Source organism: Oncorhynchus mykiss, unplaced genomic scaffold (genome assembly GCF_013265735.2).
Source record: "Oncorhynchus mykiss isolate Arlee unplaced genomic scaffold, USDA_OmykA_1.1 un_scaffold_121, whole genome shotgun sequence".
NCBI lineage: Eukaryota > Metazoa > Chordata > Actinopteri > Salmoniformes > Salmonidae > Oncorhynchus > Oncorhynchus mykiss.
The window spans coordinates 1,716,500-1,730,746 of NW_023493662.1; the positions used below are offsets into that span (position 1 = coordinate 1,716,500).

The 14,247-nt window shown below is 44.4% G+C and overlaps 1 long non-coding RNA gene across 1 annotated transcript; it reads left to right on the forward strand.

The window, feature by feature from the left end:
- The first annotated feature begins 13,613 nt into the window (after positions 1–13,613).
- Positions 13,614–14,247, forward strand: LOC118947104. The gene is made up of 2 exons (XR_005041762.1): positions 13,614–13,671; positions 14,036–14,247. It is a non-coding gene; the product is annotated as an uncharacterized LOC118947104 (long non-coding RNA).

The window sequence follows — 14,247 nt, forward strand, 5'->3', positions numbered from 1 at the left end:
TGATGGCACACTGTGGAATTTCACCCAGTAGATATGGGAGTTTTTCAAAATTGGATTTGTTTTCGAATTCTTTGTGGATCTGTGTAATCTGAGGGAAATACAGTGCCTAAACTTCTTCACAACAGTATCTCGGACCTGCCTGGTGTGTTTCTTGTTCTTCATGATGCTCTCTGCGCTTTTAACGGACCTCTGAGACTATCACAGTGCGGGTGCATTTATACGGAGACTTGATTACACACAGGTGGATTGTATTTATCATCATTAGTCATTTAGGTCAACATTGGATCATTCAGATATCCTCACTGAACTTCTGGAGAGAGTTTGCTGCACTGAAAGTAAAGGGGCTGAATAATTTTGCACGCCCAATTTTTCAGTTTTTGATTTGTTAAAAAAGTTTGAAATATCCAATAAATGTCGTTCCACTTCATGATTGTGTCCCACTTGTTGTTGATTCTTCACAAAAAAATACAGTTTTATATCTTGATGTTTGAAGCCTGAAATGTGGCAAAAGGTCGCAAAGTTCAAGGGGGCCGAATACTTTCGCAAGGCACTGTATGTCTCTCTAATATGGTCATACATTGGGCAGGAGGTTAGGAAGTGCAGCTCAGTTTCCACCTCATTTTGTGGGCAGTGAGCACATAGCCTGTCTTCTCTTGAGAGCCATGTCTGCCTACGGCGGCCTTTCTCAATAGCAAGGCTATGCTCACTGAGTCTGTACATAGTCAAAGCTTTCCTTAATTTTGGGTCAGTCACAGTGGTCAGGTATTCTGCCGCTGTGTACTCTCTGTGTAGGGCCAAATAGCATTCTAGTTTGCTCTGTTTTTTTGTTAATTCTTTCCAATGTGTCAAGTAATTATCTTTTTGTTTTCTCATGATTTGGTTGGGTCTAATTGTGCTGTTGTCCTGGGGCTCTGTAGGGTGTGTTTGTGTTTGTGAACAGAGCCCCAGGACCAGCTTGCTTAGGGGACTCTTCTCCAGGTTCATCTCTCTGTAGGTGATGGCTTTGTTGTGGAAGGTTTGGGAATCGCTTCCTTTTAGGTGGTTATAGAATTTAACGGCTCTTTTCTGGATTTTGATAATTAGTGGGTATCAGCCTAATTCTGCTCTGCATGCATTATTTGGTGTTCTACGTTGAATACAGAGGATATTTTTGCAGAATTCTGCGTGCAGAGTCTCAATTTGGTGTTTGTCCCATTTTGTGAAGTCTTGGTTGGTGAGCGGACCGCAGACCTCACAACCATAATGGGCAATGGGCTCTATGACTGATTCAAGTATTTTTAGCCAAATCCTAATTGGTATGTTGAAATTTTTGTTCCTGTTGATGGCATAGAATGCCCTTCTTGCCTTGTCTCTCAGATCCTTCACAGCTTTGTGGAAGTTACCTGTGGCGCTGATGTTTAGGCCATGGTATGTATAGTTTTTTGTGTGCTCTAGGGCAACAGTGTCTAGATGGAATTTGTATTTGTGGTCCTGGTGACTGGACCTTTTTTGGAACACCATTATTTTGGTCTTACTGAGATTTACTGTCAGGGCCCAGGTCTGACAGAATCTGTGCATAAGATCTAGGTGCTGCTGTAGGCCCTCCTTGGTTGGTGACAGAAGCACCAGATCTTCAGCAAACAGCAGACATTTGACTTCGGATTCTAGCAGGGGGAGGCCGGGTGCTGCAGACTTTTCTAGTGCCTGCGCCAATTCGTTGATATATATGTTGAAGAGGGTGGGGCTTAAGCTGCATCCCTGTCTAACCCCACGACCCTGTGTGAAGAAATGTGTGTGTTTTTTGCCAATTTTAACCGCACACTTGTTGTTTGTGTACATGGATTTTATAATGTCGTATGTTTTACCCCCAACACCACTTTCCATCAGTTTGTATAGCAGACCCTCATGCCAAATTGAGTCGAAGGCTTTTTTGAAATCAACAAAGCATGAGAAGGCTTTGCCTTTGTTTTGGTTTGTTTGGTTGTCAATTAGGGTGTGCAGGGTGAATACATGGTCTGTTGTACGGTAATTTGGTAAAAAGCCTATTTGACATTTGCTCAGTACATTGTTTTCATTGAGGAAATGTACGAGTCTGCTGTTAATGATAATGCAGAGGATTTTCCCAAGGTTACTGTTGACACATATTCCACGGTAGTTATTGGGGTCAAATTTGTCTCCACTTTTGTGGATTGGGGTGATCAGTCCTTGGTTCCAAATATTGGGGAAGATGCCAGAGCTAAGGATGATGTTAAAGAGTTTTAGTATAGCCAATTGGAATTTGTTGTCTGTATATTTGATCATTTAATTGAGGATACCATCAACACCACAGGCCTTTTTGGGTTGGAGGGTTTTTATTTTGTCCTTGATTCAATGTAATTGGAGAATCCAGTGGGTTCTGGTAGTCTTTAATAGTTGATTCTAAGATCTGTATTTGATCATGTATATGTTTTTGCTCTTTATTCTTTGTTATAGAGCCAAAAAGAAAGGAGAAGTGGTTTACCCATACATCTCCATTTTGGATAGATAATTCTTTGTGTTGTTGTTTGTTTAGTGTTTTCCAATTTTCCCAGAAGTGGTTAGAGTCTATGGATTCTTCAATTACATTGAGCTGATTTCTGACATGCTGTTCCTTCTTTTTCCGTAGTGTATTTCTGTATTGTTTTAGTGATTCACCATAGTGAAGGCGTAGACTCAGGTTTTCCGGGTCTCTATGTTTTTGGTTGGACAGGTTTCTCAATTTCTTTCTTAGATTTTTGCATTCTTCATCAAACCATTTGTCATTGTTGTTAATTTTCTTCCGTTTTCGATTTGAGATTTTTTGATTTGATAGGGAAGCTGAGAGGTCAAATATACTGTGGAGATTTTCTACTGCCAAGTTTACACCTTCACTATTACAGTGGAACGTTTTACCCAGGAAATTGTCTAAAAGGGATTGAATTTGTTGTTGCCTAATTGTTTTTTGGTAGGTTTCCAAACTGCATTCCTTCCATCTATAGCATTTCTTAATGTTACTCAGTTCCTTTGGCTTTGATGCCTCATGATTGAGTATTGCTCTGTTTAAGTAGACTGTGATTTTGCTGTGGTCTGATAGGGGTGTCAGTGGGCTGACTGTGAACGCTCTGAGAGACTCTGGGTTGAGGTCAGTGATAAAGTAGTCTACGGTACTACTGCCAAGAGATGAGCTATAGGTGTACCTACCATAGGAGTCCCCTCGTAGCCTACCATTGACTATGTACATACCCAGCGTGCGACAGAGCTGCAGGAGTTGTGACCCGTTTTTGTTGGTTATGTTGTCATAGTTGTGCCTAGGGGGGCATATGTGGGAGGGGATGCTGTCATCTCCAGGCAGGTGTTTGTCCCCCTGTGTGCTGAGGGTGTCAGGTTCTTGTCCGGTTCTGGCATTTAGGTCGCCACAGACTAGTACATGTCCCTGGGCCTGGAAATGATTGATTTTCTCCTCCAGGATGGAGAAGCTGGCTTCATTAAAGTATGGGGATTCTAGTGGGGGGATATAGGTAGCACACAGGAGGACATTTTTCTCTGTTAGGATTATTTCCTTTTGAATTTCTAGCCAAATGTAGAATGTTCCTGTTTTGATTAATTTAATGGAGTGAGTTAGGTCTGCTCTATACCAAATTAGCATACTCTCTGAGTCCCTTCCCTGTTTCACACCTAGTAGTTTGGTGGATGGGACTACCAGCTCTCTGTAACCTAGAGGGCAACCAGTGGGTCCGTCTCCTCTATACCAGGTTTCTTGCAGGATGACAATGTCTGTATTACCGATTTCTTTGGTGAAGTCTGGGTTTCTGCTCTTTAGGCCAAAGGCAGATGACCTCAGGCCTTGGATATTCCAGGATGATATAGTGAAGGCTTTTTGTTCCATAGAGTGTCCAATGTTGTTGGTCGTGGTTTGTCCTCAGGCCAGTAAGTGTGAGCAGAGCCTGCTGAGCATCTGGTACATGCCATTGGCTTGGGCGAGTGTGAGAGTAGGGGTTGGGACTGTTTGCCCGCTCACTACCTGGGCGTATGTGTGGCTTCCATGTTGAGGCCCTCTTTGCGGGGGTGGGGTGCATGGGGTGGGCAGGAGTGGCATAGGTCTGATCTGAGGGGGCCTAAATGGGGTGTGGGCATGGTTGACGTGGGGGGGGTGTTGATTGGTTGGGGTGGGGGTGTGGATGTGTCTGGGGGTGCTGTGGTCTGGATGTAATTCCTCTTGGCGTGGGTCCTCTATGTGTAGGTCCAGGGGGGGGTCCTGCAGGTCTGGGAGGGTGTCTCGCTGGTCTGGGTGGGGTGTCTATTGATCTGTTGCTCCTGTGTGAAGTGTTGGGGATACGTTTGAGAGCGATGTCCTTTAGGGTTCGGGCAAAGGTGGGCACTGCTGCCTTGTAGAGGTGGACCTGGTCATAGAGGCTGTTCAAGTCCAGGGTGGAGTGGTGGGCCAGGAAAACATTTGGTTTTGAGGCACAGTCACGAGAAATACTTGCGTTTACCCGCTGTATTGTGGCAGGGTGGAAGTCTTTTCGGGGTAGCAGGGTGGAGATAACCACTTGTGCGTTGGGGAAAGTAGAAGAAGCCTTTTCAATCACTCCCTTCAGTGCTGTGGCCACCCTTTCCTGCTGTGCTCTCAGGTCGTTTGTGCCTGTGTGTATTATTATGTGGCTAGGTGAGCCTAGTTGGTCCTCAGACAGAAGGTTGAGGGCGCGCTGGGTGTTTGGACACCAGAGTTTAGACACACTGTGTTTGGGAAAAAGTTTTTTTTCTTCTATAAATTTCCCATTTGCGTCCATAAGTAGTACAATCTGTGTCTTGTGTTTGTCCTCAGTGGGTGTGGGGGGGTTGTCAGAAGGGCTATCAGGGTGGCTTACAGGGGGGCGCTCAGAGGGGGTGAGAGCCGCTGGGCTTGGGGTTCTTCATTTGTCTGTTCTGCTGTGATGTCGACTCTATGATCAGGGTCTGGTGTGGACTGTTCTGCTGTGGTTTTGAGACTTTTGTCGGGTGCTGAGGTAGGCTGTTCTGCTGGCTTCTCTGTGGGGGTGGCCACCTCTCTAGTGGGTTGTTCTCTGTCACACGCCGTCCCCCTCAACCTCTCCTCCCTCCCCCTCACCCTCTCCTCCATCCCCCTCAACCTCTCCTCCACCACCAGTCTGATCCTCTCCTCTAGTGCTCTGTTCTGCTCCTCTTTCTCCTGTTGTATTTGTCTCACCACTGTCCAGAGTGCAGATATGTCTCTCTCCATCTCCAGCATTCCGGGTCTGGTTAAGGGGGTGTTGTCGTGCTGGACTGTTGTCTGGGTCTGTGCTGACTGAAGTGTAATCACCTGCTGTTCCAGCTCCACCTGCCTTACCTCCAGCTGGGTGAATTTGTCCTTCATTTCAATGAGGGAGTGGTAATCTGTGCTGGGAGGTTGACTCTCCGCTGGGGGTTGCTCATCTGTGGGGTTACATAATGAAGAGGTCTGGTCTGACCCGCTCGGTGTGGGGGTATCTTTATCAAGGGAGAGCTTCTCCTGCTGGCCTAATTCTTTGATTATGTGAAAGTCCAGCTGAAACTGTTTGGGGTTACCCTGTACCATTACTGTTCCGGACTTATAGATATTTATATTACCTGACTCAGAGTCCTCGGTAGTCTGAGTTTCCACCCCTCGTTAACCCCCCCTCTCTTAACAAAGGGGTAGTGTGCTAATATAGCACTGTGCCATGCCAGGGGATGGTTTGTGTGGAAGATAAGGTTGCTGATGGTCCCACTTTTGTAATAGTCAGCAAAAAGTGTCTCTTGATTTTCCATAAGGAGCTTCATTTTGTAATCTTTTCTTGCCTTATCATTCTTTACATGCAGAGGGTACTGTATTTTAATTACCTCTGAACAGCGGGAGGGAGCTTCTAAGGCCTCTCCATTTGGTTGGGGTAGACTGTTTGACTCTCCTGCCATTTTTGGGCTAATGGGCTTTGACACCTCTCACTTGACATGTCAGTGCTAGTTGAAGCTGTATCAAGCTTGGCAGAATTATGATAGAATTCAGTCCTTATAAAGTAATGTTGTGTATTTTTCTTCTTGACTTTTGGAAATAAAATATAGTTTCAGACTAAACATTACTCACTCAGTTCCAGGTTGGATGGTGTTTTCAGGTTTCTGTTGTTTTCCAGAGAATTTGATTTATAGAGTAATAATCCTTGGTATAGTTGTGAACCTTCCAGGTGATTCCGTAACTCCGTCCAAAATCAGGTTGTAGGTTTTAAGTTTTGATTTGAAGTTGGGGTTATGTTGTAGAGGTTAGAATCCAGTTAGTGTTTCTGACAAAAAATCGAAGTTTATCTAACTCCTAATCTTTCTTTTTTAAAGTAAATTCTGAAAAATGCAGGAGCTCATCTGATCGTGACCTCTGCTCTGATCGTGACCTCTGCTCTGCTCTATCTCTCTCTCTCTCCAGAGTTATCAGTCTCTCTCTCTCTCTCTCTCTCCAGAGTTATCAGTCTCTCTCTCTCTCTCTCTCTCTCTCCAGAGTTATCAGTCTCTCTCTCTCTCTCTCTCTCTCTCTCTCTCTCTCTCTCTCTCTCTCTCCAGAGTTATCAGTCTCTCTCCAGTATCACTGTATCTTCAGACTTACCCAGCATCGTTGTCCGTCCTCTTCAGTCCTTTGGAGATGTGAGTAAGACTGTGTCTGAACTGAGAGAGAAACTAGAAGACTTCCTTAAAGGAGAATGGACCAAGATCTCCACTACAGGTGTGTTGAAAACAATAAGAACATCAACTTTAGACCATTGAAAGTTCCCTACTAGTCATATACATGTGGAATATGGTCTGATGATAACATTCCCTCTCTATGTCAATGTGTTTGTGTGTCTGTAGTGAATATAGTGGATGTTGTACTGCCCCCAGAGCCCAAGACCAGAGAACAGTTGTTACAATGTGAGTCTCTTTATTGTGAAGTAACTAACTGTCTCTTTTTACTGACACTCCTAACAATCCCTCTAGAAATATATAGCAATAGTAGATCTAATCAAAGACTGGGTATCTATCTGACTCCTCATATTTCTCTGATTTGATCTCTGCTGTGCTCTAATCAAAGACAGGGTAGATACAGTATCTGACTTAACTTATTGTTCTGACTCCCCTCATTGGTCTCTGCTCTTCTCCCAGATTCCTGTCAGCTCACACTGGACCCAAACACAGCACACACACACCTCTCTCTGTCTGAAGGGAACAGAAAGGTGACCAATACAGGCCAAGTCCAACCATATCCTGTCCATCCAGACAGATTCACCAACTACAGGCAGGTTCTGTGTAGAGAGGGTCTGTCTGGACGCTGTTACTGGGAGGTGGAGAGGACTGGTGTTGTTATTGTTATAGCAGTCTCATATAAAGACATCAGCAGAACATGGACAGATGGTGGATTTGGAAATAATAACAAGTCCTGGAGTTTATATTACTATAGTGATGGTTATTGTTTCAGACACAATAATGTTGTGACTAAAGTATCAGGCCCTCAGTCCTCCAGAGTAGGAGTGTACCTGGATCACAAGGCAGGTACTCTGTCCTTCTACAGTGTCTCTGACACAATGACCCTCCTCCACAGAGTCCAGACCACATTCACTCAGCCCCTCTATCCTGGGTTTTGGCTCGATGGTTCTGCTGAGCTGGTTAAACTGTAGGAGGGTCCACATAGATACTAGTCATGCTGGTGGTGATGGTCCCCAGATGTGATGATTAATTCTGCTCTGTTTTATATACAATGATTTAACTGATTTGATCTTCAGAAGATGTTATGAATTAAAATTCAATGTATTCATAATTTTGTAATTGCAATGTTTTAATCTTGTACATTTCCATGAATCATGATGTCTGGTGTTGATGTATATTGGTTGTCATTCAGAACCATTGACATGTTTTCTCAGTTGGTTCTCTGTCTCTATGTAATTCTCCTCAGTATCATTGATCAGCTTGTTGGCTCGGTCCTAATTGATGTGTTCTCTGTCACCTGGAGCTGCATGGAAAATGGTCCAGGAACTAAAGGACAATTCAGGACTAGTCAGCCCACTACAAGCTGGTATCACTTACTTTCTACTAAACTATATGGTCTGGTTTCCCAGACACAGATTAATCCTAGTCCTGGACTAAACAGTATGTTCAATGTAGATGTCCAGGAAACCGGCCCTAAATGTGTCATCTTTCATCCTCCCATACTGCTCAGTCCAGCAACATTAAACCTGTCCAGCAGGTGGTGCTGTTGACCAAACAATAAAACCAGCAGATATCTTGACTTGCCACTCAGTATATCAGTAATGTTCAGAATAGTACTTTAATATCATTGGAGATTGATGGTCTTTTTAATCCACTATCCAGAGTCAGGAACAGATGAAGTTAGGTCTGCTACTGTTCAGTGATTAAATATGATTTATGGTGATGGGAAATAATAAAAAAACACTCAACTTCATCTAGTAATAGTTTTCCTTTGTTATTTATTCATCGCATCACATCGCATCCCAAGACGGCATAGACGTATTTTTGTCCTCGTCTTGTCTTGTATATAAATATATAGATATATTTACAACTTTTTTTTTTCACATACATTTTTAATTTTCCAAAAACTCATCTTCAGAACACTCTCCTGCAATCCGCTTCACCAATTTATATTTATATAAAAAAGTATTATTTACCTCAGATCTGTAATCCTCCGAGAGGCTAGCCAGAAATTAGCCAGAAGCTAGCCGGGAGCTAGCCAGAAGCTGGTCCAGAAGCTACTCTGAAGCTGGTTCAGAAGCTAGTTAGCTTATTTACTGGCTAATCGTTAGTACTCAGCTAACCACGGTTTGTGGTCATCGGCTGTCCTTTGGCTCGAGATCTATCGGCAGTTTTGTACGGCGCGGTGCAGCGCATCGCGGCTCGGAACGGAACATACCGGATTTCGGCCGCTGGCTCTGGACATCCATACCTGGATCTCACAGCTAGCTAGCTGCTATCCGTGTGACTATCGGCTTTCGTCGATTCCGGAGCTAACATCAATTGTTCCGGAGCTAGCCAGCTGAAGAGTTCCATCAATCACTCCTGGGCTGCAGTCACCTATCCGGACCCGTTTTGCTGCCTACGCGGAGCCCCACCGGGCCTTCACAGTTGGACTGCCGACGTTGTCTACCCGAGGGAATTGTCCGGCTGGCTCCTCCGGCGCAACGTTGCCTGGGCGCCCATCTGCGGCCTGCTAGTTGGCTATCTTATCGGCTGCTATCTGAATAGACAATCGGACAATTTTTATTTATTTATTTATTTTTCTTCTTGGGCCTCTATAACTATATCTATTGTTTTTATTTTTGTTGTTGTGTGATTTGGATTAATCCCCTCTACCACACGGAAACCCACTAATCTACTGACGGAACGCAAGAGTTGGCTAATAACAGACCTCCATTCTATGCTAGCTTGCTCCTATGCTAGCTTGCTACCGATTTAGCTGTCTAAATCGCTGTGACCCCCAACCAACCTCTCCACTCACTGGACCCTTTTGATCACTCGACTGAGCATGCCTCTCCTTAATGTCAATATGCCTTGTCCATTGCTGTTCTGGTTAGTGTTTATTGGCTTATTTCACTGTAGAGCCTCTAGTCCTGCTCATTATACCTTATCCAACCTATTAGTTCCACCACCCACACATGCAATGACATCTCCTGGTTTCAATGATGTTTCTAGAGACAATATCTCTCTCTTCATCACTCAATACCTAGGTTTACCTCCACTGTATTCACATCCTACCTTACCTTTGTCTGTACATTATACCTTGATGCTATTTTATCGCCCCCAGAAACCTCCTTTTACTCTCTGTTCCAGACGTTCTAAACGACCAATTCTTATTGCTTTTAGCCGCACCCTTATTCTACTCCTACTCTGTTCCTCTGGCGATGTAGAGGTGAATCCAGGCCCTGCAGTGCCTAGCTCCACTCCTATTCCCCAGGCGCTCTCTTTTGACGACTTCTGTAACCGTAATAGCCTTGGTTTCATGCATGTTAACATTAGAAGCCTCCTCCCTAAGTTTGTTCTATTCACTGCTTTAGCACACTCTGCCAACCCGGATGTTCTAGCTGTGTCTGAATCCTGGCTTAGGAAGACCACCAAAAATTCAGACATTTTAATTCCAAACTACAACATTTTAAGACAAGATAGAACTGCCAAAGGGGGCGGTATTGCAATCTACTGCAAAGATAGCCTGCAGAGTTCTGTCCTACTATCCAGGTCTGTACCCAAACAATTTGAACTTCTACTTTTAAAAATCCACCTCTCTAAAAACAAGTCTCTCACCGTTGCCGCCTGCTATAGACCACCCTCTGCCCCCAGCTGTGCTCTGGACACCATATGTGAACTGATTGCCCCCCATCTATCTTCAGAGCTTGTGCTGCTAGGCGACCTAAACTGGAACATGCTTAACACCCCAGCCATCCTACAATCTAAACTTGATGCCCTCAACCTCACACAAATTATCAATGAACCTACCAGGTACCTCCCCAAAGCCTTAAACACGGGCACCCTCATAGATATCATCCTAACCAACTTGCCCTCTAAATACACCTCTGCTGTTTTCAACCAAGATCTCAGCGATCACTGCCTCATTGCCTGCATCCGTAATGGGTCAGTTGTCAAACGACCTCCACTCATCACTGTAAAACGCTCCCTGAAACACTTCAGCGAGCAGGCCTTTCTAATCGACCTGGCCGGGGTATCCTGGAAGGATATTGATCTCATCCCGTCAGTAGAGGATGCCTGGATATTTTTTAAAAATGCCTTCCTAACCATCTTAAATAAACATGCCCCATTCAAGAAATTTAGAACCAGGAACAAATATAGCCCTTGGATCTCCCCAGACCTGACTGCCCTTAACCAACACAAAAACATCCTATGGCGTTCTGCATTAGCATCGAACAGCCCCCGTGATATGCAGCTGTTCAGGGAAGCTAGAAACCATTATACACAGGCAGTTAGAAAAGCCAAGGCTCGCTTTTTCAAGCAGAAATTTGCTTCCTGCAACACTAACTCAAAAAAGTTCTGGGACACTGTAAAGTCCATGGAGAATAACAACACCTCCTCCCAGCTGCCCACTGCACTGAAGATAGGAAACACTGTCACCACTGATAAATCCACCATAATTGAGAATTTCAATAAGCATTTTTCTACGGCTTTCCACCTGGCTACTCCTACCCCGGTCAACAGCACTGCACCCCCCACAACAACTCGCCCAAGCCTTCCCCATTTCTCCTTCTCCCAAATCTGCTCAGCTGATGTTTTGAATGAGCTGCAAAATCTGGACCCTACAAATCAGCCGGGCTAGACAATCTGGACCCTTTCTTTCTAAAATTATCTGCCAAAATTGTTGCCACCCCTATTACTAGCCTGTTCAACCTCTCTTTCTGAGATTCCCAAAGATTGGAAAGCAGCTGCGGTCATCCCCCTCTTCAAAGGGGGTGACACTCTTGACCCAAACTGCTACAGACCTATATCTATCCTACCATGCCTTTCTAAGGTCTTCGGAAGCCAAGTCAACAAACAGATTACCGACCATTTCGAATCTCACCATACCTTCTCTGCTATGCAATCTGGTTTCAGAGCTGGTCATGGGTGCACCTCAGCCACGCTCAAGGTCCTAAATGATATCTTAACCGCCATCGATAAGAAACATTACTGTGCAGCCGTATTCATTGATCTGGCCAAGGCTTTCGACTCTGTCAATCACCACATCCTCATCGGCAGACTCGACAGCCTTGGTTTCTCAAATGATTGCCTCGCCTGGTTCACCAAGTACTTCTCTGATAGAGTTCAGTGTGTCAAATCGGAGGGTCTGCTGTCCGGACCTCTGGCAGTCTCTATGGGGGTGCCACAGGGTTCAATTCTTGGACCGACTCTCTTCTCTGTATACATCAATGAGGTCGCTCTTGCTGCTGGTGAGTCTCTGATCCACCTCTACGCAGACGACACCATTCTGTATACTTCTGGCCCTTCTTTGGACACTGTGTTAACAACCCTCCAGGCAAGCTTCAATGCCATACAACTCTCCTTCCGTGGCCTCCAATTGCTCTTAAATAAAAGTAAAACTAAATGCATGCTCTTCAACCGATCACTACCTGTACCTACCCGCCTGTCCAACATTACTACTCTGGACGGCTCTGACTTAGAATACGTGGACAACTACAAATACTTAGGTGTCTGGTCAGACTGTAAACTCTCCTTCCAGACCCATATCAAACATCTCCAATCCAAAGTTAAATCTAGAATTGGCTTCCTATTTCGCAACAAAGCATCCTTCACTCATGCTGCCAAACATACCCTTGTAAAACTGACCATCCTACCAATCCTCGACTTTGGCGATGTCATTTACAAAATAGCCTCCAATACCCTACTCAACAAATTGGATGCAGTCTATCACAGTGCAATCCGTTTTGTCACCAAAGCTCCATATACTACCCACCATTGCGACCTGTACGCTCTCGTTGGCTGGCCCTCGCTTCATACTCGTCGCCAAACCCACTGGCTCCATGTCATCTACAAGACCCTGCTAGGTAAAGTCCCCCCTTATCTCAGCTCGCTGGTATATCCAGCAGGTATATCTCTCTAGTCACCCCCAAAACCAATTCTTTCTTTGGCCGCCTCTCCTTCCAGTTATCTGCTGCCAATGACTGGAACGAACTACAAAAATCTCTGAAACTGGAAACACTTATCTCCCTCACTAGCTTTAAGCACCAACTGTCAGAGCAGCTCACAGATTACTGCACCTGTACATAGCCCACCTATAATTTAGCCCAAACAACTACATCTTTCCCTACTGTATTTAATTAATTTATTTATTTTGCTCCTTTGCACCCCATTATTTTTTATTTCTACTTTGCACATTCTCCCATTGCAAATCTACCATTCCAGTGTTTTACTTGCTATATTGTATTTACTTTGCCACCATGGCCTTTTTGCCTTTACCTCCCTTATCTCACCTCATTTGCTCATATCGTATATAGACTTGTTTATACTGTATTATTGACTGTATGTTTGTTTTACTCCATGTGTAACTCTGTGTCGTTGTATGTGTCGAACTGCTTTGCTTTATCTTGGCCAGGTCGCAATTGTAAATGAGAACTTGTTCTCAACTTGCCTACCTGGTTAAATAAAGGTAAAATAAATAAAAATAAATAAAAAAGGTTGGATGGAGAGCATTTGTGAACAGCAGTTTTCAGTTCTTTCCACAGATTCTTGATTGGATTCAGGTCTGGACTTTGACTTGGCTATTCTAACACCTGGATATGTTTATTTTTGAACCATTCCATTGTAGATTTTGCTTTATGTTTTATGGACCTGAAAGGGACTGCAGTGTGCTCCAGTCTCCAGCAGGGGGCAGTAAAACCCTATGAACCTGAAAGGGATGGCAGTGTGCTCCAGTCACCAGCAAGGGGCAGTAAAACCCTATGGACCTGAAAGGGACTGCAGTGTACTCCAGTCTCCAGCAGGGGCAGTAAAACCCTATGGACCTGAACGGGACTGCAGTGTGCTCCAGTCTCCAGCAGGGGTAGTAAAACCCTATGGACCTGAAAGGGACTGCAGTGTGCTCCAGTCTCCAGCAGGGGGCAGTAAAACCCTATGGACCTGAAAGGGACTGCAGTGTGCTCCAGTCACCAGCAGGGGGCAGTAAAACCCTATGGACCTGAAAGGGAATGTGAGGAGTAAAAATCAAAGGTGAATTTACATTGATGTTTCCACGAAGACATGAATCATATCCACGAGGCACCAAACTGAAGAATATGAACTGAAACACGAAGGAACTAACTGAACTAAAATAATTCTGTTGCTAAATGTTTTGCTACAGTGTTCTCTAACGAATAACACCCTGGATTCAAATACTATTTGAAATCTTTCCAACACTTTGAGCATTTCCTTTGTTCTCCAGGTGGGCGGGGTTTGTTTGTATTTTTAGGACTTTTCCATTGGTTCCATTACAACAAACTCAATCAAACACTGCTTATTAAGTATTCAACATTATTTTAACGCAGGTCTGTTTCCACATGCAATAAGCCTGTAACATCTTGTATGATCTCATCAGGTGAAGGTGTGTCAAATGGAAGGGCAAGTCTCACCACTGAGAGGAAAACATCACTGGTCCACCTCTGCATCAGGTCAGCTATGTTGATCAGTACTGTCCCAGGGATGCTGGGAGCAGAGATGAACTCCCCTGACCTGGTACCACCTATGGAGTTGTCATTTTAATATCAGTTTAACCCCATTACTGCTATAACACATAAACCATGTTAATAG